Source organism: Bos javanicus, chromosome 5 (assembly GCF_032452875.1).
Source record: "Bos javanicus breed banteng chromosome 5, ARS-OSU_banteng_1.0, whole genome shotgun sequence".
Taxonomy (NCBI): Eukaryota; Metazoa; Chordata; class Mammalia; order Artiodactyla; family Bovidae; genus Bos; species Bos javanicus.
In genome coordinates this window covers 92,394,261-92,421,745 of record NC_083872.1, presented here as the reverse complement: position 1 = coordinate 92,421,745, position 27,485 = coordinate 92,394,261, and the positions used below count along the sequence as shown (strand labels likewise).

Below are 27,485 nucleotides of genomic sequence, written 5' to 3'. Positions count from 1 at the left end.
AGTCAGGACATGGAAGCAATTCAATGTCTATCATCAGAAGAATGGATAAAGATGTGGTACATACATACCATGGGATAATATTCAGCCATAAAAAAGACCAAAGGTTGTCATATTGAGTGAAGTAAGTCAGACACAGAAAGACAAATATCATATGATATTGCTTATATGTGGAATCTAAAACAGGTACAAATGAACTTATTTACAAAACGGAAGTAGGGTCACAGATGCAAGAAACAAACTTATGGTTACTAGGGGATAAATGTAAGGGATAAATTGGGAGACTGGGATTGACATATACACCCTTCTATATATAAAATGGATAACTAATATGAACCTGCTGTATAGCACAGGCAACTCTACTCAGTACTCTTACTCTTAAATGGCCTAAATGAAAGTGGCTATATATATATATTTTTTTTAACTGAATCACTTTGCAGTATACCTGAAACTAATACAACATTGTATTTTCAACTATACTCCAATAAATTTTTTAAGAAGTTGATTGTAGTAACATGTATCATGTTTACAGATTAAAAGGTGTATTTGTTACAGCAAATACCACCTTTACTTTTGCTGACACATTTGTAACTGATTGAAATATATACACATGAATGATAGAGATGAACATCAAGACAGAGTTTTCTAGAGAAAAACTGAATCAGTGTACATAGCTTTCATGTAGGGTTACAATGTGCTTCCTAATATTTCATTCTAGAATTCACTTACTCTACCAAACTGAAGCCTTCACCCTTATATGGACAAAACCCAACCTATCATAGTTATCATAAAACAAGAATAGCAAATCACAATATCACCTCAGGACCCACAGGGTACTGAATTAATAAGTCACTGTCCTCTCCTTGGCAGGAAGGAGTAAGAAAGTATGGGAAAGATTAAGGTGTCCTGTCTAAGTTTCCCCTCACGGAAGCAGAATGGAAATTCTACCCTCTTATGCAGATATATTGTTGTTCAGTTGCTCAGTTGTGCCCAACTCTTTGTGATCCCATGGACTACAGCACACCAGACCTCCCTGTTGCTCACTATCTCCCAAAGTTTGCCCAAGTTCATGTCCACTGAGTTGGTGATGCTGTCCAACCACATATGCAATATAATTAGTGGTGAATAAGTGTTTGCCCCTAGTAATCTCTGATATTATTTGTATATCAGCAGAAAGTGAAGAGGAACTAAAAAGCCTCTTGATGAAAGTGAAAGAGGAGAGTGAAAAAGTTGGCTTAAAGCTCAACATTCAGAAAACGAAGATCGTGGCATCTGGTCCCATCACGTCATGGGAAATAGATGGGGAAACAGTGGAAACAGTGTCAGACTTTATTTTGGGGGTCTCCAAAACCACTGCAGATGGTGATTGCAGCCATGAAATTAAGAGACGCTTACTTCTTGGAAGGAAACTTATGATCAACCTAGATAGCATATTCAAAAGCAGAGACATTACTTTGCCAACAAAGGTCCATCTAGTCAAGGCTATGGTTTTTCAAGTGGTCATGTATGGATGTAAGAGTTGGACTGTGAAGAAAGCTGAGCACTGAAGAATTGATGCTTTTGAACTGTGGTGTTGGAGAAGACTCTTGAGAGTCCCTTGGACTGCAAGGAAATCCAATCAGTCCATTCTGAAGGAGATCAGCCCTGGGATTTCTTTGGAAGGAATGATGCTAAAGCTGAAACTCCAGTACTTTGGCAACCTCATGCGAAGAGTTGACTCATTGGAAAAGACTCTGATGCTGGGAGGGATTGGGGGCAGGAGGAGAAGGAGACGACAGAGGATGAGATGGCTGGATGGCATCACCAACTCGATGGATGTGAGTCTGAGTGAACTCCGGGAGTTGGTGATGGACAGGGAGTCCTGGCGTGCTGTAATTCACGGGGTCGCAAAGAGTCGGACATGACTGAGTGACTGAAGTGAACTGAACTGAAATTCAAAAAGGATGTCTTTTTTAGTAATAACAATATTGTATGATTAAAGCCAGTTACTAACACCAAACAAATCCATATGACCAATTACTTACTCTGTCATACAACACTAATTATGAAACAAAATAGGGAAACAGGGGTTTCATAAATGATTTGAGGCTCTTATAGTACAATGACTGTGCTCACTATAATGTTAAGAAAATTAACACATATTTGTGTGTATGTGTGTGTGCATGTGCACTCAGTCATGTCCAACTCTTTGTGACCCCATAGGCTGCAGCCCACCAGGTTCCTCTGTCCATGGATTGTTTTCTAGGCAAGAATACTGGGGTGGCTTGCCATTTTCTCCTCCAGGGGATCTTCTTGACCCAGTGATTGAAAATCTCTTGTGTCCTCTGCATTAGCAAGTGGATTCCTTACCACTGGAGCCACCTTAAGTTTGCCCCCAAAATAATAGCACTTTAGACAATTCATAATCATGGTTTGCTCCCAGGCCAAAATATATCAATTCAAAACACATCAATTCATGTTTGTAGAAGTTGAAGAAATAGCGTGAACATTGCCATCATCCCAAGAAAAGAGAGACAGGAGATCAGAGGGAGGGGATAAGAGGTCTGGTGAGCTGTCCTTAAAGAGGGGTGAGAACACCCGTCTTTTGTGCAGAGTGGGTTTCTCATAAGTGCTGACACAGGCAAACACTCCAGGGATCGGGGGAATTGGTGATCTAGTAAAGTACGGTCTTTAGCTAAAGGTCAAATGAAATTGTACTGGGAACCTTGGGGATACTTTAAAGTGGGAGCTAAAATGGGGGCTGCTCATTAGAGCCTGTGCTTAAGTACCAGTTTCACTTTATCAGGGAAATTGTTCATTTGTGTGAAAATGTGACCTCTGTCAGTGTGCCAAGCAGGCTGGGCCCGGGGGTGATCTCAGGCTCATGTGCACTAGCAGAAGTTAAAGCTACCCGGGGACTACTTTCAAAGGACGTTGCCAAGGTTAGCAGACCCAAAATCTGACCTTCCTCTTCTTTCTTTCCATTTATATCTGTTTGTAAAGTTCAAATAGTTCTCTTTTTCTTTTTCCCCCCAAAAAGAAAGCGCTTCAAATGCAATAAAATGATAAAAGATTCCAAGGGGAGGCAGCTATAAAAAGAGAAAGTGAAATAAAAATGTTTCATTTAGAAAGCCTGGTTATTTAGGGAAATAGAAGTCAGATACCTTGGTAACAATTACCGTATTTCTTAACCTAGATTAGAGTTAGCCTTAAAATTTTATGGTGCTATCATCTTTTAACCAGAGCTAAGTATTACTGCTGATGCATTAATGAAGAAAAAGAGGAAAGAGGCTTTTCCACAGGATGTTTGCTATCCAGAGAAGCTAGTAATTCAGAATTCTCTGAATTCTCCAAATATATGGACCCACATATATTAAGCTACAAAGAAAAGGAATGATGGGCAGTGACTTAATGGTATGGATACATAATAATTAAAGAAAATTTTAATTTTAAAAATCTACATAAAGTATCTACCAAGATTAGGTACTTTAAGATTTTAATTTTTATTTCATATCTTTATATGCAATTATTTGGGTTTTTTTTAAATATATCTACCTGCTTATTTTGAGTCTCCCCTTACTAGCATATATTCCTCCAGAGATAATGGATTTTATTTTATTATTTGCTATATTCCTGACATCTAGAAAAGCACCTGACATATTTGTTTGTACTGTTTCTAAATAATACCTGTTTGTACTGCTTTTTCTTTACTGAGTAAATACATGACAGACATGCTCATATATATGATCATTTTAACAATCACATGAATTAGTTACTTATTAATGTTTACTCTCACAGCTAATAAGTGGTTAAAAATGTAACTATGATTTCTAATTGTATAGACTTCTCATGTATCACATAGAGGGTATGTTTATTTGTAATAGAGTGTTTTGTTTACATTGTTAGCATATAGCTCTGAACAATTTTCCTAGCATAATGAAAATTACTTCAAGTTAAGCACTTTACTGAGAGCTTTGCATACAATTAATTAATCTATATATATATGTGGGATGGCAAGGCTATTTTAGTCTGAATCAGAAGAAATCTTCAGTACTCCACTATTTTTAACCTGCATAAATAGCAGTTTTATTTGGTTCAGTCAAATATGATTTCCATGTTACAAGGAGTAATTGAGGTTCAGAGAAATTAAATAAATTGTACAAGGCCAATACCAGTAAGCAATATACTTAAGATCTGAACTTACATTTAATTACAAATGCATTTTCTCCGATATGACTTTGGCAGTGGAACTCAAGAGTACTGAGTGAAGTGAAGTGAATTCGCTCAGTCGTGTCTGACTCTTTGTGACCCCATGGACTGTAGCCTACCAGGCTTCTCTGTCCATGGGATTCTCCACGCAAGAATACTGGAGTGGGTTACCATTTCCTTCTCCAGGGGATCTTCCCAAACCAGGGATCGAACCCAGGTCTCCCGCATTGGAGGCAGATGCTTTAACCTCTGAGCCACCAGGGAAGCCCTGGTTAAATTAAATTAATATATTTAATTATAAATGCATTTTCTCTCTCTTGCTTCTCAAATATGACTTTGGCAGTGGAACTCAAGAGTACTGAAGTCAGGGATAAACATTACACAGTAGTTTGGACATGGAATTATATAAAGTACAGTGCAAAAATTACATGAATTCTTAACAAGAGGCTCTGGAAAATTTTTACACTATGTAGGATAACTTTCTGCTAAAAGTACAATACTACAAAAAGGTAGGAAGCAGAGTCCATTTGCTCCTAGAGCCCATCCCCTTATGCTACTATCTTAGAGTAAATGTTCACAATAAGATTTGCCACTGATCAATACAACTGAACAATCTGCTGAGAACAAGAAAAAGGTTATTTTCTTTGAAGGAAAAAAATTTACATGTCATCAATGTCATCAAAATGCAATGATTTGCTTCAGATAGAGTGTGCGCGTGCTTGCTAACTCACTTCAGCCATGTCCGACTCTGTAGCCCAACTCTGTAGGGCTCCTCTGTTCATGGGATTCTCCAGACAAGAATACTGGAGTGGGTTGCCATGCCCTCCTCCAGGGGATCTTCCCAACCCATGGATTGAACCGTGGTGTCCTGAGTCTCCTGCATTGCAGGTGATTCTTTACCACTGTTTAACATTAACATATCAATATTTTCCTATACTTCAGAAATGAATACTAATTGATGTGAAAGGCAATGGCACCCCACTCCAGTACTCTTGCCTGGAAAATCCCATGGATGGAGGAGCCTGATAGGCTGCAGTCCATGGGGTCGCAAAGAGTCAGACACGACTGAGCGACTTGACTTTCACTTTTCACTTTCATGCATTGGAGAAGGAAATGGCAACCCACTCCAGTGTTCTTGCCTGGAGAATCCCAGGGACGGGGGAGCCTGGTGGGCTGCCATCTATGGGGTCACACAGAGTCGGACACGACTGAAGCAACTTAGCAGCAGCAGCAGCATATTCAGTAAAACATATTTTTTTGAAAATTAATAAAGATGTTATTCCCAATTACTTTCTAGACCCTGGAATGGACTGGCTCTGCCTAGGGCCCATGCTCACCCCTATCCCCAGACAGGTGGGTGGGTTATGAAGATGCCAAACTTCCACCAGGAACACATGATACAAGTGAAGAGTGGAGACAACTCCAAAAGGGAGAGAAAGATTTTTCTAGAAGTATGGAGGGCAGTTGGGTGGACCTTAATAACGGTTCACTATTATCTTCATATTCTAAAACGGTTCACTATTATTTTCATATTCTAAAACTTTGATTTAAAACAATATTATGTATGTAAAATTAATATCATGTACTAGCCAGAAGATTCTATCTAGATTTGAATTTCCTTCTTCTTTTCTTTTTTTTTTTTTAACCATTCTATTAACCCAGACAACCAATAAATTGCTGACTAAGCATCTTAAAAGCACAAAATAGAATCTAAAAAAATAGATAGGCAGAGCAAAAAAAATAAAATTACTTCCTATATGCATTACTTTGTTTCTTAACATCAAATTTATAGTTGCTACATTTCTATATAATACATCATTAAAATGAAAGTATTTCTGAAAACTTTCATTATCTAGAAGGTAATATTTAACTTCTGATTGTAATTTAGAAACTTATGAAATGTTCAAACAACTTTTTTTATTTAGGCAGCAAATGATAAAGATTCAAAAACACAAAGTATTCAAATATATTTTTTTAAAAGAGAATAGTACAAACAGTTCAGTGACTCAGTGTTATTTATATAGGTAATTATCTCAATTGACTTTCAATGCAATGAATTCCTTTTCAATTAGAATTCTGAGTGGGATCACATAAATTATTTAATGAACTGATTATCAAAGTTATAGTCCTCAAATACAGGTTTCTGAGTGGCTTCATTTTCCTAAAATAGCATGTATTCTCTAAAGACATAAAAACATGAAACCGACTTTGACCTCTAAAGAGTTTTTTTTTTTTTTAATTTGGTTTTACCTTGAATTCTCATTGAGTGAGAAAAAGATTATGTGAAAGAAAATTAAATTTGGATGAGACCTTACGCTTAGCTGATTTCTATACTGCTACTCAAACCCCTGGGCTTCCCAGGTGGCACTAGTGATAAAGAATCACAGGCAATGCAGAAGACCGAGGTTTGATCCCTGGGTCGGGAAGATCCTGTGGAGGAGGGCATGGCAACCTACTCCAGTATTCTTGCCATGGACAGAGGAGCCTGGAGGGTTACAGTCTTTAGGGTTGCAATGAATTGAACATGACTGAAGTGACTGAGAACACATGCACACATGCAAACTTTTATTTATATTTTATTAAAGCAGTTAGGAAAAAAAAAATCCCATGCAGAACTCACACTTCACACTAGCACCTCATTCACTTTCCAGGGTGTTTTAGAAGTAATAAGTAGAGCAGAAATGGCATTTGCTTTTGAATAGGGTGTAATGTGACTGGGGATAACTTCTATAATCTTCAAAAGATATAGATGGAAGAGTTGTTTTGTTTTGTTTTCCCTTAAGGAGGTGAAAAAGTTAAAGTCATGCTGAACATTAAGATCTGAAATAGGTAAGCAAGAAGCAGCCAAGATGCACTGCTTCCCTGTCACAGCCAGCTGGAGCTAATTGTATTAGTTATGATAATACTGCCCTCCAGAGGAATTTCACAGGAATTTGAAAGGCAGGGAAAATGAAACGATATGAAAATGATTAATTTAAATACACACTTGTAGTAAATTAACATATTAATCCTACCCAGATAATTAAAATATACTTAAATAGTTTAAATTTAGTGCTGAAAAGCAACACTATATTCATAACAAAAATGTCAACAAACAAATGCTTTTTAATATTTTAGGCTAACTGTGAATCTTTACTTACATATTTATATTCTTGATATATTCTAAAATATATGATATGTTATTTTAAGGTAAGTTTAATTCCAGGAACAAGTAAAGGGCTGAGATTAGGGATCTAAATTTGTGACATCATTATTCCTTTTCCTCTGTGGTATTTCTTTTGGCAATTCTTTAGAAGCTGGTGTAAGTAGAGCTATATTCTTAAGTTAGTATCACTGAAATTAGGCAAAATTCTAAACAAGAATTATTAATCATTGAAAACAAACTGAAACGGGGGACTCTAAAGCACTAGGTTATATAGATAGTAAATCCCATTTAACATCACAAAATGTTAACAAGTTAAAAACAGGTAATAAGTACAGGAAATGAAAAATTAGGTGCCTTATTCTTGTCATTTGAATATTTATACTTTCTTAATTTTAGAGAATGCATAATGATTATTTCACATGATTTATTGTCATTATCATCAAAATTGCTTTCACTATTTTAACATCCTAGGCACTGAGGACAATGCAGGGAAAAGGGAATTCATATTTAATGATTTCACTGCTTTTTACCTCACTCACCATTGTCAGCCACCACCATAATTATTTTCTGCATTTGAAACCTTGGAGGAAAAGACAAATCAGAAAGCAAATTTCTTTCAGTAATTTACTAAAATAGCAATAAAAGAGTTGAAATTTTTCTCTTAAAATTTAATGCCAGAAACCACAAAAAGAAGAAAAGGAGAATAAAACAAAAATAAGAACAAAGCAAAGGACAACAGAAAGAAAACACTAAGAAACAGGGTAGATAAACCCAACTATGTCAATAATTACACAGAATATCAATGATCTAATGACATTCTCTAATTTCCATCTTTGCATGAAATGTTCTCTTGGTATCTCTCATTTTCTTGAAGAGGTGGTTTGCCATTCCCTTCTCCAGTGGAACACATTCTGTCAGACCTCTCCACCATTATCCGCCCGTCATCAGTGGCCCCACATGGCATGGCTTAGTTTCATTGAGTTAGACGAGATACCAAGGGAACATTTCATCCAAAGATGGGCTCGATAAAGGACAGAAATGGTATGGACCTAACAGAAGCAGAATATATTAAGAAGAGGTGACAAGAATACACAGAAGAACTGTACAAAAAAGATCTTCATGACCAAGATAATCACGATGGTGTGATCACTCACCTGGAGCCAGACATTCTGGAATGTGAAGTCAAGTGGGCCTTAGAAAGCATCACTATGAATAAAGCTAGTGGAGGTGATGGAATTCCAGTTGAACTATTTCAAATCCTGAAAGATGATGCTGTGAAAGTGCTGCACTCAATATGCCAGCAAATTTAGAAAACTCAGCAGTGGCCACAGGACTGGAAAGGTCAATTTTCATTCCAATTCCAAAGAAAGGCAATGCCAAAGAATGCTCAAACTACCACACAATTGCACTCATCTCACATGCTAGTAAAGTAATGCTCAAAATTCTCCAAGCCAAGCTTCAGCAATACATGAACCATGAAATTCCAGATGTTCAAGCTGGTTTTAGAAAAGGCAAAGGAACCAGAGATCAAATTGCCAACATCCGCTGGCTCATAGAAAAGGCAAGAGAGTTCCAGAAAAACATCTATTTCTGCTTTATTGACTATGCCAAAGCCTTTGACTGTGTGGATCACAACAAACTGGAAAATTCTGAAAGAGATGGGAATACCAGACCACATGACTGCCTCTTAAGAAACCTATATGCAGGTCAGGAAGCAATAGTTAGAACTGGACATGGAACAACAGACTGGTTCCAGATAGGAAAAGGAGTACGTCAAGGCTGTATACTGTCACCCTGCTTATTTAACTTCTATGCAGAGTACATCATGAGAAACGCTGGTCTGGAAGAAGCCCAAGCTGGAATCAAGATTGCCAGGAGAAATATCAATAACCTCAGATATGCAGATGACACCACCCTTATGGCAGAAAGTGATGAGGAACTGAAGAGCCTCTTGAGTAAAGTCAAAGAGGAGAATGAAAAAGTTGGCTTAAAACTCAACATTCAGAAAACGAAGATCATGGTATCTGGTCCCATCACTTCATGGGAAATAGATGGGGAAACAGTGGAAACAGTGTCAGACTTTATTTTTGGAGGCTCCAAAGTCACTGCAGATGGTGATTGCAGCCATGAAATAAAAGACACTCCTTGGAAGGAAAGTTATGACCGACCTAGACAGCATATTGAAAAGCAGAGACATTACTTTGCCAACAAAGGTCCATCTAGTCAAGGCTATGATTTTTCCAGTGGTCATGTATGGATGTGAGAGTTGGACTGTGAAGAAAGCTGAGCGCTGGAGAATTGATGCTTTTGAACTGTCGTGTTGGAGAAGACTCTTGAGAGTCCCTTGGACTGCAAGGAGATCCGACCAGTCCATTCTAAAGGAGATCAGTCCTGGGTGTTCTTTGGAGGGAATGATGCTAAAGCTGAAACTCCAGTACTTTGGCCACCTCATGTGAAGAGTTGACTCATTGGAAAAGACTCTGATGCTGGGAGGGATTGGGGGCAGGAGGAAAAGGGGACAACAGAGGATGAGACGGCTGGATGGCATCACAAACTCGATGGACATGAGTCTCAGTGAACTCCGGGAATTGGTGATGGACAGGTAGGCCTGGCATGCTGCGATTCATGGGGTCACAAAGAGTCAGACAGACTGAGCGACTGAATTGAACTGAACTGAATGAAAGTCACTCAGTCATGTCCGACTCCTGCAATCCCATGGACTGTATAGTCCATGGAATTCTCTAAGCCAGAATACTGGAGTGGGTAGCCTTTCTCTTCTCCAGGGGATCTTCCCAACCAGGGATCAAACCCAGGTCTATGGCATTGCAGGCAGATTCTTTACCAGCTGAGCCACAAGGGAAGCCCAATCATCTAAATGCACCAATTAAAAGACAGATTGTCTGAGTGAATCAGAAAACAAGACACAGTGTATGTTATCGATAAGAAATTCACTTTAAGTATAAAGACATATATTAAAAGTAAATGGATTTGTAATGTCACTACATTATTTATGCACATGTGCGTGTGCTCAGCCACTTCAGACCTGTCCAACTCTGCAACCCCATGGACTGTAGCCCACCAGGCTCCTCTGTCCATGGGTTTTCTCCAGGCAAGAACACTGGAGAGGGTTGCTATGCCCTCCTCCATGGGATCTTCCCAACCCAGGGATCGAACCCAGGTCTCTTATGTCTCCTGCATTGGCAGGCCAGTTCTTTACTACTAGTGCCACTGGGGAAGCCCTCTATATGCACATCAGTTCAGTTCAGTCACTCAGTCGTGTCCAACTCTTTGCGACCCCATGGGCCGCAGCACGCCAGGCCTCCCTGTCCATTGTCTTATTTGTTAAACTCTATTCAAATAGCATACCTTTTAAGTTCCTGTCATGTATAATGATTCTAGAGACTAGAGGGTTAAGTTTTTCTTATACTGCTCTTACTTTTGAAATTATATTAGCCAATCTTGTTCTTTTGCCCATCCCAATGATCTGTAGAAGAGCTTATCATGTTTCATGAAAGAATATGTTGAGATTTTAAATAAGCATCACACTCACTTAATAGTTTAATTTGAGGAGGACTGCTAAATTTAAGATACTGAATCTTTACATCCATGACAGTGATAACGCCCCCAGTTACTATGTGCTGTTTTATGTTCTTCAGTACTAACTGCTTTCTCTGTAAAGATTCCATCTTTTGTTACATTTGCTCCTATGTGTATTACTAGGACAGAGTAAAAGGACAAAGTGGGTGATTAAATAGTTAATTTCACTAGGAGACTGCAAGTAAAAAATATTGCTATATTTTTATAGCTATACATATATATTTTTAAAGCTATATTCTATAGGCTAATAATCACTTAAGAAAGCCACTTTGCTTAACCACAAAATGCAGCAGGCTTGATTAGCAACAAAACCATGCAACAGAAGCACGGGACATGTCCCAAAATGTTCAAACAATGGTAGCATGAGACCCACATCCTGCCAGTGAGCTCGGTAAGTTAATGGTCCCTAGCATATGCTCTTTGCATGTGCTAGGCTTTTAAAAAGTATACAAATGTGGATCCCTCCTTAGCCAAGGGACAGACCCTTTTGAGCATATATTTCATAGTGCAGTCTGCTCCAGCCATCAGACACAAAATTCAAAAAACTGATGGTCATCAGATCCCTATGAATGACTTGCTACAATTGGCTTATTTGGTTTTTAATAATAGGGATATGGCCAAAAAGGTGGAATGAACACAGAGAGATAAAGAAAAAAACCCAAATGATGACAAAGTCTTTGTCCACTCAAAGACCACCAAAGAGACCAGGATTTCTGGGCCAGTTTGGCCACGGTAGACCACAAGGCCCATGGGTACCCAGGCAAAATCAGTGTGCCCTGTGTGGACAGAAGGGACACTGGAGTAAAGACTGTGATTGATACTTCCTTTGCAAACAGCCAGGTCATTGGCAGAGGGAATGGCCCAGATGCCAGTATGGCAGGGGCCCCTCTGCCTTTGATGGTTTCACCATCTAAAGATTGATGGGGTCCAATGCCTAAAGTGGCTCTGCCTTAGAGACGCCACCTACATAACTAACGCCAAGACTCAGGTGGTCACTGAAATGGCGGACCACTTGATAAAATTTCTCATAGACACTGGTGCAGCCTTCTCAGTCGTAACCGAAAAGGTTGAAAACCTTAACGACTGTAAGAAATAGGTAATAGGAATCAGTATCAGTTCAGCCACTCAGTCGTATCCGACTCTTTGTGACCCCATGAACCACAGCATGCCAGGTCTCCCTGTCCATCACCAACTGCCAGAGTCTATCCAAACACACGTCCACTGAGTCAGTGATGCCATCCAACCATCTCATCCTCTGTCATCCCCTTCTCCTCCTGCCCTCAATCCCTCCCAGCATCCGAGTCTTTTCCAATGAGTCAACTCTTCGCATGAGGTGGCCAAAGTACTGGAGTTTCAGCTTCAGCATCATTCCTTCCAAAGAAATCCCAGGGCTGATCTCCTTCAGAATGGACTGGTTGGATCTCCTTGCAGTCCAAGGGACTCTCAAGAGTCTTCTCCAACACCACAGTTCAAAAGCATCAATTCTTCAGCACTCAGCTTTCTTTACAGTTCAACTCTCACATCCATACATGACCACAGGAAAAACCATAGCCTTGACTAATATCTTTATTCACTAGTAATAGTTTGGCTTTCAGTTTTTTTTTCTTAATGCTTTTTTTTTAATTGAAGGATAATTGCTTTGCAGAATTTTGCTGTTTTGTGTCAAACCTCAACATGAATCAGCCATAGATATACATATAGCCTCTTCCTTTTGAAAATGCCTCCCATCTCCCTCCCCATCCCAATCCTCTAGGTTGATATAGAGCCCTGTTTGAGTTTCTGGAGCCATACAGCAAATTCCCATTGGCTATCTATTTTATATATGGTAATGTAAGTTTCCATGTTACTCTTTCCATACATCTCACCCTCTCCTCCCTTCTCCCCATGTCTATTAGTCTATTCTCTATGTCTGTTTCTCCATTGTTGCCCCGTAAATAAATTATTCAGTACCATTTTTCTAGATTCTGTATATATGTCTTAAAACAATGTATTTATCTTTCTCTTTCTGGCTAACTTCACTCTGTAAAATAGGTGCCACCTCATTAGAACTCACTCAAATGCATTCCTTCTTATGGCTGAGTAATATTCCATTGTGTATATATACCACAACTTCTTTATCCATTCATCTGTCAATGGGCATCTAGTTGCTTCCATTTTTTAGCTATTATAAATAGTGCTGCAATGAACCATGGGATTCATGTGTCTCAATTTTGGTTTCCTCAGGGTATATGCCTCGGAGTGGCATTGCTGGGTCATATGGTGGTTTTATTCCTAATATTTTGAAGAATCTCCAATATTGTCTTCCATAGTGGCTGTCTCAATTTACATTTCCACCAACAGTGTAAGAGTGTTCCCTTTTCTCCACACCCTTTCCAGAATTTACTGTTTGTAGACATTTTGATGAGGGCCATTCTGGCCAGTGTGAGGTGATAGCTCCTTGTAGTTTTGATTTGCATTTCTCTAATAATGAGCAATGTTGAGCACCTTTTCATGTGTTTGTTAGCCATCTATATGTCTTCTTTGGAGAAATGTTTGTTTAGATCTTTTTCCCACTTTTTGTTTGGGTTGTTTTTCTGGTATTGAGTTGTATGAGCTGCTTGTATATTTTGGAAATTTATCCTTTGTCAGCTGTTTCATTTGCTATTATTTTCTCCTATTCTGAGGGTTTTCTTTTCACCTTGCTTATAGTTTCCTTTGCTGTGCAATAGCGTTTAAGTTTAATCAGGTCCCACTTGTTTACTTTTGTTTTTATTTACATTATTCTAGGAAGTGGGTTATAGAGATCTTGTTTTGATTTATGTCATCAAGTGTTCTGCCTATGTTTTCCTCTAAGAGTTTTATAGTTTCTGGTCTTACATTTAGGTCTTTAATCCATTTTGAGTTTATCTTTGTGTTATGGTGTTAGGAAGTGTTCTAATTTCATTCTTATACATGTAGCTGTGCAGTTTTCCCAGCACCATTTATTGAAGAGGCTGTCTTTGCCCCATTGTATATTCTTGCCTCCTTTGTCAAAAATAAGGTATCCATAGATGCATGGGTTTATTTTTGGGCTTTCTATCTTGTTCCATTGGTCTATATTTCTGTTTTTGTGCCAAGACCATACTGTCTTGATGACTGTAGCTTTGTAGTATAATCTGAAGTCAGAAAGCTGATTCCTCCAGTTCCATTCTTTTTCTCAAGACTGCCCTGGCTATTTGAGGTATTTTGTGTTTCCATATGAATTATGAAATTTTTGTTCTGGTTCTGTGGAAAATGCCATTGGTAATTTTACAGGGATTATGTTGAATCTGTGTAGACTGTGTTTGATAGTATAGTCATTTTCACAGGATTGAGTCTTCCTACCCAGGAACATGGAATATCTCTCTGTTTATGTCATCTTTGATTTATTTCATCAGTGTCTTATAATTTTCTGTGTACAGTTCTTTTGTCTCCTTAGGTAAGTTTATTCCTAGATATTTAATTCTTTTTGTTGCAGTGGTGAGTGGGATTGATTCCTTAATTTCTCTTTCTGATTTTTCATTAATATATAGAAATACAAGTGATTTCTGTGTATTGATTTTGTCTCCTGCAACTTTGCTAAATTCACTGATTAGATTTAGTAATTTTCTGATACTATCTTTAGGGTTTTCTATGTACAGTATTGTATCATCTGCCAACAGTGACAGCTTTACTTCTTTTCTGATCTGGATTCCTTTTGTTTCTTTTTCTTCTCTGATTGCTATAGCTAGGACTTTCAAAACTATGTTGAATAACATAGTTCCTGATCTTAGAGAGAATGCTTTCAGTTTTTCGCCGTTGAGAATAATGTTTGCTGTAGGCTTATCATATATGGCCTTTACTATGTTAATGTAGTTTCCTTCTATGCCCATTTTTAAAGAGTTTTAATCATAAATAGATGCTGAATTTGTCAAAGGATTGTTCTGCATCTATTGAGATGATCATGTGATTATTATCTTTCCATATGTTAATATGGTATATCATACTGATTTCTGTATATTGAAGAATCCTTGCATCCCTCAAGTAAACCTAACTTGATCATGATGTATGAGCTTTTGATGTGTTGCTGAATTCTGTTTTCCAAAATTTTGTTGAAGATTTTTGCATCTATGTTCATCAGTGATATTAGCCTATCAGTTCAGTTCAGTCACTCAGTCATGTCCGACTCTTTGCGACCCCATGAACTGCAGCACACCAGGCCTCCCTGTCCATCACCAATTCCCGGAGTTCACTCAGACTCATGTCTAGTCGGTGATGCCATCCAGCCATCTTATCCTCTGTGGTCCCCTTCTCCTCCTGCCCCCAATCCCTCCCATCATCAGAGTCTTTTCCAATGAGTCAACTCTTTGCATGAGGTGGCCAAAGTACTGGAGTTTCAGCTTTAGCATCATTTCTTCCAAAGAACACCCAGGACTGATCTCCTTTAGAATGGACTGGCTGGATCTTCTTGCAGTCCAAGTGACTCTCAAGAGTCTTCTCCAACACCACAGTTCAAAAGCATCAATTCTTCGGTGCTCAGCTTTCTTCACAGTCCAATTCTCACATTCATACATGACTACTGGAGAAACCATAGCTTTGTCTTGATGGACCTTTGTTGGCAAAGTAATGTCTCTGCTTTTGAATATGCTATCTAGGTTGGTCATAACTTTCCTTCCAAGGAGTAAGTGTCTTTTAATTTCATAGCTGCAATCACCATCTGCAGTGACTTTGGAGCCTCCAAAAATAAAATCTGACACTGTTTCCACTGTTTCCCAATCTATTTCCCATGAAGTGATAGGACCAGATGCCATGATCTTTGTTTTCTGAATGTTGAGCTTTAAGCCAACTTTCTCACTCTCCTTTTTCACTTTCATCAAGAGGCTTTTTAGTTCCTCTTCACTTTCTGCAATAAGGGTGGTGTCATCTGCATATCTGAGGTTATTGATATTTCTCTTGGCAATCTTGATTCCAGCTTGTGCTTCTTCCAGCCCAATATTTCTCATGATGTATTCTGCATATAAGTTAAATAAGCAGGGTCACAATACACAGCCTTTACCTACTCCTTTTCCTATTTGGAACCAGTCTGTTGTTCCATGTCCAGTTCTAACTGTTGCTTCCTGACCTGCATATAGGTTTCTCAAGAGGCAGGTCAGGTGGTCTGGTATTCCCATCTCTTTCAGAATTTTCTACAGTTTATTGTGATACATACGGTCAAAGGCTTTGGCATAGTCAATAAAGCAGAAATAGATGTTTTTCTGGAACTCTCTTGCTTTAGTTTTCTTATTTTGTGTTTTCTTTGTCTGGTTTTGGTATCAGGGTGATGGTGGCCTTGTAGAATGAGTTTGGCAGTTTTCCTTCCTCTGCAGTTTTTGAAAGAGCTTTAGAAGGACAGGCATTAGCTCTTCTCTAAACGTTTGATAGAATTCTCCTGTGAAGCCATCTGGTCCTGGGCTTTTGGTTTTTGGGAGATTTTTGATCATAGGTTCAATTTCAGTGCTTGTAATTGGGATGTTCATAATTTCTATTTCTTCCTTGTTCAGTCTTAGAAGATTGACCTTTTTTAAGAATCTATCCATTTCTTCCAGGTTATCTATTTTATTGCCATATAGTTGTTCATAATAGTCTCATAATCCTTTGTATTTCTGCATTGTCTGTTGTAACCTCTCTTTTTTCATTTCTAATTTTGTTGATTTGATTTTTCTTTCTTTTTTTCTTGGTGGGTCTGGCCAAGGGTTTGTCAATTTTGTTTATCTTCTCAAAGAACCAGTTTTTAGTTTTATTAATCTTTACTTTGTTTATTTATTTTTCATTTATTTTTGCTCAGATCTTTATAATTTCTTTCCTTCTACTAATTTTGGAATGTTTTTGTTCTTTTTCCAGTTGCTTTAGGTGTAAAGTTAGGCTGTCTATTTGATGTTTTTCTTGTTTCTTGAGGTAGTATTGTACTGCAATAAAGGTAAAGTATCTGCCTGCAATACGGGAGACCTGGGTTCGATCCCTGGGTCCGGAAGATCCCTTGCAGAAGGAAACGGCAACCCATTCCAGTATTCTTGCCTGGAAAATTCCATGGACGGAGGAGCCTGGTAGGCTACAGTCCATGGGGTTGAAAAGAGTCGGACACGACTGAGCTACTTCACTTTCTCCCTCTTAGAACTGCTTTTGCTGCATCCCATAGGTTTTGAGTTGTTGTGTTCTCATTGTCATTTGTTTATAGAAATTTTTCAGTAACCCATTGGTTATTTAAAGTTGTGTTGTTTAATCTCCATGTTTGTATTTCTTACAGTTTTTTTTTTAATGTAGTTAGATATTTCTTTTCTTTTTTTTTTTTAACTTTACAATATTGTATTGGTTTTGCCACATATCAACATGAATCCACCACAGGTATACATGTGTTCCCCATCCTGAACCATCCTCCCTCCCTGTACCATCCCTCTGGGTCGTCCCAGTACACCAGCCCCAAGCATCCAGTATCGAGCATTGAACCTGGACTGGTGACTCATTACAGTTTTTTTTTTTTTTTTCTTGTAATCGATATCTAGTCTCATAGCATTGAAGTCAGAAAAGATGCGTGATATGATTTCAATTTTCTTAAATTTACTGAGGTTTGATTTGTGACCCAAAATGTGGTCTATCCTGGAGAATATTCAGTGTGCACTAGAAAAGATGTTCTTCTGAATTTGGATGGAATGTTCTGAAAATATCAATGAGATCCATCTCATCTAATGTTATCCTTTAAGATTTGTGTTTCCTTATGAATTTTCTGTTTTGATGATCTGTCCATTTGTGTGAGTGGGGTGTTAAAGTCTCCTACTGTTATTTTGTTACTGTCAATTTCTCCTTTTAAGTCTGTTTGTGTTTGTCTTATGTAGTGAGGTGCTAGAAAGTGAAGAGGAACTAAAAAGCTTCTTGATGAAAGTGAAAAAGTTGGCTTAAAGCTCAACATTCAGAAAACTAAGTTCTTGGCATCCAGTCCCATCACTTCATGGCAAATAGATGGAGAAACAGTGGCTGATTTTATTCTTTGGGGCTACAAAATCACTGCAGATGGTGACTTCAGCCATGAAATTAAAAGATGCTTACTCTTTGAAAGGAAAGTTATGACCAACCTAGATAGCATATTAAAAAGCAGAGACATTACTTTGCCAACAAAGTTCCATCTAGTCAAGGCTATGGTTTTTCCAGTAGTCATGTATGGGTGTGAGAGTTGGACTGTGAAGAAAGCTGAACGCCAAAGAAATGATGCTTTTGAACTGTGGTGTTGGAGAAGACTCTTGAGAGTCCCTTGGACTGCAAGGAGATCCAACCAGTCCATTCTAAAGGAGATCAGCCCTGGGATTTCTTTGGAATGAATGATGCTAAAGCTGAAACTCCAGTACTTTGGCCACCTCATGCAAAGAGGTGACTCATTGGAAAAGACCCTGATGCTGTGAGGGATTGGGGGCAGGAGGAGAAGGGGACAACAGAGGATGAGATGGCTGGATGGCATCACCGACTCGATGGACATGAGTTTGGGTAAACACCAGGAATTGGTGATGGACAAACACAAGAGAAGACTCTACACATGGACATCACTAGATGGTCAACACCGAAATCAGATTGATTATATTCTATGCAGCCAAAGATGGAGAAGCTCTATACAGTCAACAAAAATAAGACCAGGAGCTGACTGTGGCTCAGATCATGAACTCCTTATTGCCAAATTCAGACTTAAATTGAAGAAAGTAGGGAAAACCACTAGACCATTCAGGTATGACCTAAATCAAATCCCTTATGATTATACGGTGGAAGTGAGAAATAGATTTAAGGGCCTAGATCTGATAGAGTGCCTGATGAACTATGGAATGAGGTTCGTGACACTGTACAGGAGACAGGGATCAAGACCATCCCCATGAAAAAGAAATGCAAACAAGCAAAATGGCTGTCTGGGGAGGCCTTACAAATAGCTGTGAAAAGCAAAGAAGAAAAGGAAAGATATAAGCATCTGAATGCAGTGTTCCAAAGAATAGCAAGAAGAGATAAGAAAGCCTTCCTCAGCAATCAATGCAAAGAAATAGAGGAAAACAACAGAATGGGAAAGACCATCCCCATGGAAAAGAAATGCAAAAAATCAAAATGGCTGTCTGGGGAGGCCTTACAAATAGCTGTGAAAAGAAGAGAAGCAAAAAGCAAAGGACAAAAGGAAAGATATAAGCATCTGAATGCAGTGTTCCAAAGAATAGCAAGAAGAGGTAAAAAAAACCTTCCTCAGCAATCAATGCAAAGAAATAGAGGAAAACAACAGAATGGGAAAGACTAGAGGTCTCTTCAAGAAAATTAGAGATACCAAGGGAACATTTCATGCAAAGATGGGCTCGATAAAGGACAGAAATGGTATGGACCTTACAGAAGCAGAAGATATTAAGAAGAGGTGGCAAGAATACACAGAAGAACTGTACAAGAAAGATCTTCACAACCCAGATAATCACGATAGTGTGATCACTGACCTAGAGCCAGATATCCTGGAATGCAAAGTCAAGTGGGCCTTAGAAAGCATCACTATGAACAAAGCTAGTGGAGGTGATGGAATTCCAGTTGAGCTATTTCAAATCCTGAAAGATGATGCTGTGAAAGTACTACATTCAATATGCCAGCAAATTTGGAAAACTCAGCAGTGGTCACAGGACTGGAAAAGGTCAGTTTTCATTCCAATCCCAAAGAAAGGCAATGCCAAAGAATGCTCAAACTACTGCACAATTGCACTCATCTCACATGCTAGTAAAGTAATGCTCAAAATTCTCCAAGCCAGGCTTCAGCAATACATGAACCGTGAACTTCCAGATGTTCAAGCTTGTTTTAGAACAGGCAAAGGAACCAGAGATCAAATTGCCAACATCCGCTGGCTCATCAAAAAAGCAAGAGAGTTCCAGAAAAACATCTATTTCTGCTTTATTGACTATGCCAAAGCCTTTGTCTGCATGGATCACAATAAACTGTGGAAAATTCTGAAAGAGATGGAAATACCAGACCACCTGACCTGCCTCTTGAGAAACCTATATGCAGGTCAGGAAGCAACAGTTAGAACTGGACATGGAACAACAGACTGGAGGAAAAGGAGTACATCAAGGCTGTATATTGTGATCCTGCTTATTTAACTTGTATGCAGAATACATGATGAGAAATGCTGGATTGGAAGAAGCACAAGCTGGAATCAAGATTGCCAGGAGAAATGTCAATAACCTCAGATATGCAGATGACATCACCCTTATAGCAGAAAGTGAAGAGGAACTAAAAAGCCTCTTGATGAAAGTGAAAGAAGAGAGTGAAAAAGTTGTCTTAAAGCTCAACATTTAGAAAACGAAGTTCATGGCATCTGGTCCCATCACTTTATGGGAAATAGATGGGGAAACAGTGGAAACAGTGTCAGACTTTATTTTTCTGGGCTCCAAAGTCACTGCAGATGGTGACTGCAGCCATGAAATTAAAAGACGCTTACTCCTTGGAAGGAAAGTTATGACCAACCTAGATAGCATATTCAAAAGTAGAGACCTTACTTTGCCAACAGAAGTCCGTCTAGTCAAGGCTATGGTTTTTCTTGTCATCATGTATGGATGTGAGAGTTGGACTGTGAAGAAGGCTGAGGACCAAATAATTGATGCTTTTGAACTGTGGTGTTGGAGAAGACTCTTGAGAGTCACTTGGACTGCAAAGAGATCCAACCAATCCATTCTGAAGGATATCAGCCCTGGGATTTCTTTGGAGGGAATGATGTTGAAGCTGAAACTCCAGTATTTTGGCCACCTCATGCAAAGAGTTGACTCACTGGAAAAGACTCTGATGCTGGGAGGGATATGGGGCAGGAGGAGAAGGGGACGACAGAGGATGAGATGGCTGGATGGCATCACTGACTCGTTGGACGTGAGTCTGATTGATCTCCGGGATTTGGTGATGGACAGGGAGGCCTGGTGTGCTGCAATTCATGGGGTCACAAAGAGTCGGACTCGGCTGAGCGACTGAACTGAACTGAACTGAGGGCTAGTGCTCTGGGAGTCTAGAGTCTTGGAGTCAGTGCTCCCACTCCAAAGGTTCAAGGTTTGATCTCTGGTCAGAAATGAATATTCTACAAGTGACTTGTTATGGCATTAAGGGAGAGTAAAACAAATATCAAAAAACCAAGAAACCAAAGATGAACCCCATATCAATGGCAATTACAAAATCAGGCAAATAATAATTATGTATGGCTGTGCAAGGACTGTCTCATTCGAATTCCATTTAGGCTGCCACAGATCAGTTGTTTCACTCTCAGCCTTAAATGTTTCTCCTCTGACTCAGATAATTGCCCTTAAGTGGGTATCGAACCCCTGCATCAATTCCCCACCCACCGAGTGCAGGTCCAGTCCTACTAACACTCCTGTTTTTCCCCCTATTTCCTTTGTCCTACTGAGTTTTGCCTGGTTCTATATATTCTTTTCCACTGATCAAGTACTCCTTTCTGCTCTCAGCTGGTGTTCTGCATGTACTTCTGTGTCTAAAGGTGTATTCCTGATGTATCCATGGAGCGTGATGTACTCCGCATCCGCCTGCTCCTCTGCCACTTGTCCTCCCGGCTTTCATTTTTCTCATACTAATACAGATATCACAATGTTCTTTCACTAAGTATCTGCTGATATATCTTTTATATTATTTAGCTTAAAACTCTCTGTGCTTATTGTTCATATTTTCTACCTTTTTTGTAATGTACTTACTGTTTATTTTCTCTCTCCCACTAGAAATTGCATTTCATGGTCACAGGAATATTTGTATGTTTGACTCAGTGAGGTACTGAAATATCTAGAACAATGCTTGGCACATAATAGGATCTCAAAACATACTTGTTAAGCTAATTTCATGATGTAATTTATAGTTTATATTTAACTGGACATTTTTCCATTTTAATCTAAACCCGGAATCTCTGTTTCTTGTTTTCTTGCTGTTGTTGTTCAGTCTCTACTGCATGTCTGGAGTGGGTAGCCTAGGGGATCTTCTTACCCCAGGGATTGAACCTGGGACTCCTGCACTGCAGGTAGATTCTTTATCATCTGAGCCACTGGCTTGAATACAAATATATACATATATGTGTGTGTGTGTGTGTGTATAAAAGATATGTGTGTACATATATATACATATATACATAATCTGTTTTTTCTACATTATGTGTACTGTGCATAATTTCTATTTTTATTATATTTTGTCTAACCTTACAGTATTTTGTCCTATCCTTACAGGTTTTACACTTTATTGCTTTAATCATTTTAAACACATCAGATTCATTTTATTATTTTCATTTAGTTTTGTTATCTCAAAATTCTGGCTTATTTTTGCTGGAACTGATACTTTACTCATGACACTTTGTTCATTCACTTGTGTTGTGATTTATTTTAATCTAAAGCTGCTTTGTAGTGAGGATTGTAATTTTTCCCTACTGAATTCCTCCCAGCATTACATTATAAGAGTGTGGCTCTAGAGCAGTGTTACAGGTTTACAAGGGTATCTCTGGACCAGGACAAATACTTTTGCTAATCTCAGACTGAGGACTTTGGCACACAGTTGGTGCCTTTTAATCATACTTGATTTCACCTAAGACACAGACCTTGGGTCTTGATTTCTCACAAGGAGACATTTCCCTTAACTAAAAGGAACAGTTTTGAACTTCTTTTCTCCCAAGACTGGCAGTCAGAGTATATCTAATACATCTCATCAGGGAGTTTTTTTTTTTTTTTTAATGGATTCAATTCTTATTCCAAGGTTTGTTTAAACTCACGTCCCAAAGTAATCATAGGATCACCTTAACTCTAGAGCTTTTAACCCTAGTTTTTGTACCTTCTCAGAGTATACCACTGGGGCTTTCTTGTCTTTTCTAAGAAGTCAGATGAACAATCCATATTATTCAGTACATTCAATTCTTTATAGGAACAAAGGATAGGTTTTTAACTTGATAAAAAGCCCTGAAATGATACTTCTGAATCAATGTGTATTTTATAATATACTACAAAAGGAAAAATAAACTGATTATTACTCAGATCTATGAAAGAGAATGGTACAGGTGCATTGTCAACAAAGAGAATTTTTAAGACTTACTTTTTAATTAAAAAATCCTTACTTAGGAATATAATTCAATTAGCTCAAAAATGCTATTACTACTTTTTAAAGAAGGTTTCAAAGTATTTTACGGATAAATTTCCCTAACTAATTTTTTAAATAAATAAAAAATGGAGAAATAGAATTGTACCCTAGTGTAATCCCATTTCTAATAACAATATTTAAACAATATGAAGTTACAATAGCTACAATATGTAGGTATAACAAACTCATATTACAGTAAATTTCATGCAATGTTTAGTACTCTGAGGGACATGAAAAACCATTTATCCTTTAGATTTTATAGATTTCATAAGTGAAGCAACCAAAATTAAGAGGTTAAGAGTTTAAAAAATCTGAAAGCCTTACTCTAAGTTCATGAACAAGATAAGTATGTCCCTTCTTATCACTTTTATTCAAAATAGTCCTAGAAGTCCTATTCAGAGCAATTAGATAAGAAAAATGAATTGGGATTATATGAAAAGACTATACCAAAAACTGTTAGAACTAATAAATAAAATAGGTAGTTTAGCAGAATACAATATCAATATACAAAAACCAGCTGTCTTTCTATACAGCAACAACTATCAAGAAGATAAAAAACAACCCTGTTTATAATAACATCAAAAAGAACAAAATATTTAGGAAAACATTTAATCAAGAAGGCAAAAGATCTGTACATTTAACACAATAAGACACTGATGAACAAACTGAAGCATGCATAAATAAATGGAAAGATATTCCACTCTCATGGACTGGAAGAATTAATACTGTTAAAATGACTATACTATCAAAGCAATCGAGAGTTAATGTGATCTCGATCAAAATTTTGATGTTCTTTTTTACAGAAATTGAACAAAAAGTCTAAAAGCTATGTGGAATCATGAAAGACCCTACATAGCTAAGCAATCTTGGAGAGAAAATAAAAGCTGGAGGTATCACACATCCTGGTATCAAAATATACTACAAAGGTGTAATAATCAAAACAATATGACAGTGTTATAAAAAACAGACAGAGATCCATAGAACAGAGAGCGCAGAAATAAACCCACACATACATGGTAAATTAATGTATGACAAAGAAGCCAAGAATACACAATGGTTTGGGGAAAACTGGACAAAAGACAGGATAAGAAATTTTGGTGAGGATATGGATAGAAAGAAATCTTTGTACATTTTTGTTGAGAATGGAAGTTGGCACAGCCACTATAGAAAATAGTATGGAACTTCCTCAAAAAACTAGAAATACCATATGATTCAGCAACCCCACTTCTGGGTATATATCCAAAAGAAATAAAAATAAAATCTCAAAGAGATATATACACTCTCACATTTACTAAAGCATTATTCACAATAGCCAAGACATGGAAAACAATATTCATGTCCATCAATGGAGGATAAAGAAGGCATGGTTTACATATATAGATATATATTACACATGCATATTATAATAATGTGTGTGTATATATATATATATATAGTGAAATATTATTCAGCTGTGAATAAGCACATTCTGTCATTTGTGACAACACAGATGAACCTTGAGGGCATTATGCTAAATGAAACGAGTCAGTCAGAAAAAGATAAATACTGTATGGTATCACTTGCATGCGGAATCTAAAAAATCTGAACTCACAAAAACAGACAGCAGAGTGGTGCTTACCAGGTTCTGGGTAGGGGGAGGACAGGGGAATGGGAGATACTGATCATATGGTCCATACCTCTGATCATAAGATACATGTGTTCTAGAAATCTAATATATAGCAAGTCATGATAGTTATTAACTATAATACTGTATTACATACCTAAAAGTATCTAAGACAGTAAATCTCAAATGTTCTAACCACAGAAAACAAAGAGCAATTAGGTGACATGTTGCATGTTTTAGCTAACCCTAGGCAGTAATCATTTTGCAGTATCAGTTCCGTACAACTCAGTCACTCAGTTGTGTCTGACTCTTTGTGACCCCATGGACTGCAGCATGCCAGGCCTCCCTGTCCATCACCAACTCCCAGAGTTTACTCAAACTCATGTCCACTGCATTGGTGATGCCATCCAACCATCTCGTCCTCTGTCATCCCCTTCTCTTCCTGCCTTCAATTTTTCCCAGCATTAGGGTCTTTTCCAATGAGTCAGTCCTTTGCATCAGGTGGCCAAATTATTCCTTCCAATGAATATTCAGGGCTGATTTCCCTTAGGATGGACTGGTTGGATCTCCTTGCAGTCCAAGGGACTCTCAAGAGTCTCCTCCAGCATCACAGTTCAAAAGCATCAATTCTTCCGCGCTCAGCTTTCTTTATAGTCCAACTCTCACATCCATACCTGACTTCAGGAAAAACCATAGCTTTGATTAGACGGACCTTTGTTGGCAAAATAATGTCTCTGCTTTTTAATATACTATATAGGTTGGTCACAACTTTTCTTCCAAGGAGCAAGTGTCTTTTAGTATATATGTATTAAATCAGCATGTGGCCTACCTTAACTCTGCCTGAAGTTACATGTCAGCTACATCTCAATCTGGCTGAAAAACAGAACTTCAGAGAAAAATTAATACATATATATATTTTAAATAGTTCTCAATTATGATTTCTAATATGATGTCTTTATATACACATATGCATACATATATATAAACTATATGAATAAAAGCTATTCAGTAGTTCTTAAGAGGATAAAATATTTTTGGGAGCAAAAAGTTTTGAGAATTAATTCATTAGACTGAACTCTATTCTTTAAAAGACAGTGAATCCAATAATTTCCTTGTAGGGAAGAAATATAAGTACAAAGCTACAACACACACTTTTAATTCCAATTCCATTAAATTATCAATGAAACTTTTAGATTTTATATGGGTGACAGAAAAAGAGAGTGAGAATCTCAGAGAATAATACAATTTCTTTAAAATTTTATAAAAGTCCTTTTATAGCCTTGAGCCCCTGTCCAGGCCTTGGAAGTTATTGAAAGTTATTGAAAGAGGGAGCATTAAATAGCTAGATTGTTACTGGTAACTTTTTAATCATATAAATTAAATGTGTCAACAGTAAGAGTTAACGGAAGAGATTGGAGAAAATTATTTTTGATGGTGGTCATGCCAATCATTGAAGGTTCTCAAACAAAGTATGGGAACATGTAATTTTATTTGCACAGCAACTGATAAGATAAAATCAAGGGTGAACAAAACTCCTTTCAAAATGTGTAGTGAATCATTAAACATGAAATGAGCTTCTGAGTTCACCCTGTTTGCTTTCTAATGAGGCGAGAAATACAATTAAAATAAAGAAGAAATAATAAGGTAAGTAATACTGATGTACATTGTGTTATAAGATATTATCTGTATATGTGGCTCAGCTGGTAAAGAATCTTCCTGCATTGTGGGAGACCTGGGTTCAATTCCTGGGTTGGGAGGATACCCTGGAGAAGGGAAAAGCTACCCACTCCAGTATTCTGCCCTGGATAATTCCATGGACTGTATTTATATGATAGAAATACCTAAATAATTGCAAAAATGATTATTTCATAAATGGCATTAGAATTCCCATAAGCAATGTTTTCTATAATGTATATTTTTCACATTTCAGGGATAATTTTTCTGGGTAAAAATAAAACAATATATGGCAATAATATTTTGTTTAACCATTTAATTGTTGAGGATTTGGTGTGAAACTCTTCTTTTGGAGACAGGACTTTAAAACCCAGAAAGGTTAAATGATATGGTCAAGGTCAGTAGTTCATTTCCACTTGATCCAAAGAACCAAGTGGAATTCAAATTCAAAGAAATGAGGTAAAATAGAAACTTTAGAAACACAGATCACTCTAGATATTTTAGTCACAAATAAGAGTGTGCAGTTAAAGAATATTAGTAAAAGTGCTTAACACTTAAGAAACCAGTGGCAAGATAATAAAGTTCTCATTACAGAGCTATCATTTTGGGATTTTTTTTATCTTGTAGCTTATGAAACTAGCTTTCATTTTTAATGTGTACACACTTTTCCTACAGTTCTTGCATTTTCAAATAGAATTTAAAATTTGGAAACTCTAAATGTGACACAAACATGGAATCTGTCATTGTAACAATACGTAGAGCATATGCCTAAGCTTATTAATGTAATATTTTGAGACTTTTTAATGCTAGATATTATTATAGACAAAAGAAATATTGAGAAAATTATGACTGAATCCTTGTTTTCAAGATCTTATGTTCAGGAGGAGAGAACAAAGTGACAATTACAGTTCAAGATATTGTGAGCTAGTAATTATGAGACAAGAGGCTCTACTGTAAGAATTTAGTGTGAAAACAGTGGTAGAATATTAGCTGTCACAGTGATCTTAGTAAATTATAGAATTAAGCAAAATAACTTTATCTGCCAAAGAAAATGTCTGGAAGAAAAGGACATTTTCCCCAAATTCCAGGATACATAATAAAGTAGAAAATGAACTGCCTACCAGTGTCAATAACAATATAATCAGATAGCTAACAACAGAATCTAAA

At 37.6% G+C, this 27,485-nt stretch overlaps 1 protein-coding gene across 2 annotated transcripts in view; it reads left to right on the top strand.

Annotated features, from left to right (window-relative positions):
- The window catches only part of PIK3C2G (phosphatidylinositol-4-phosphate 3-kinase catalytic subunit type 2 gamma), a 669,174-nt gene that overhangs the window by 153,291 nt on the left and 488,398 nt on the right, over positions 1 to 27,485 (top strand). Inside the window, exon 1 of one of the 2 annotated variants that reach the window (XM_061417726.1) lies at positions 26,063 to 26,288. The exons of the other annotated variant lie outside the window; for it this stretch is intronic. The gene's annotated coding sequence lies outside the window, so the exon portion shown is untranslated. Of the gene's footprint in view, positions 1 to 26,062; positions 26,289 to 27,485 lie in introns of those variants that run through there. 2 annotated transcript variants of the gene reach the window in all.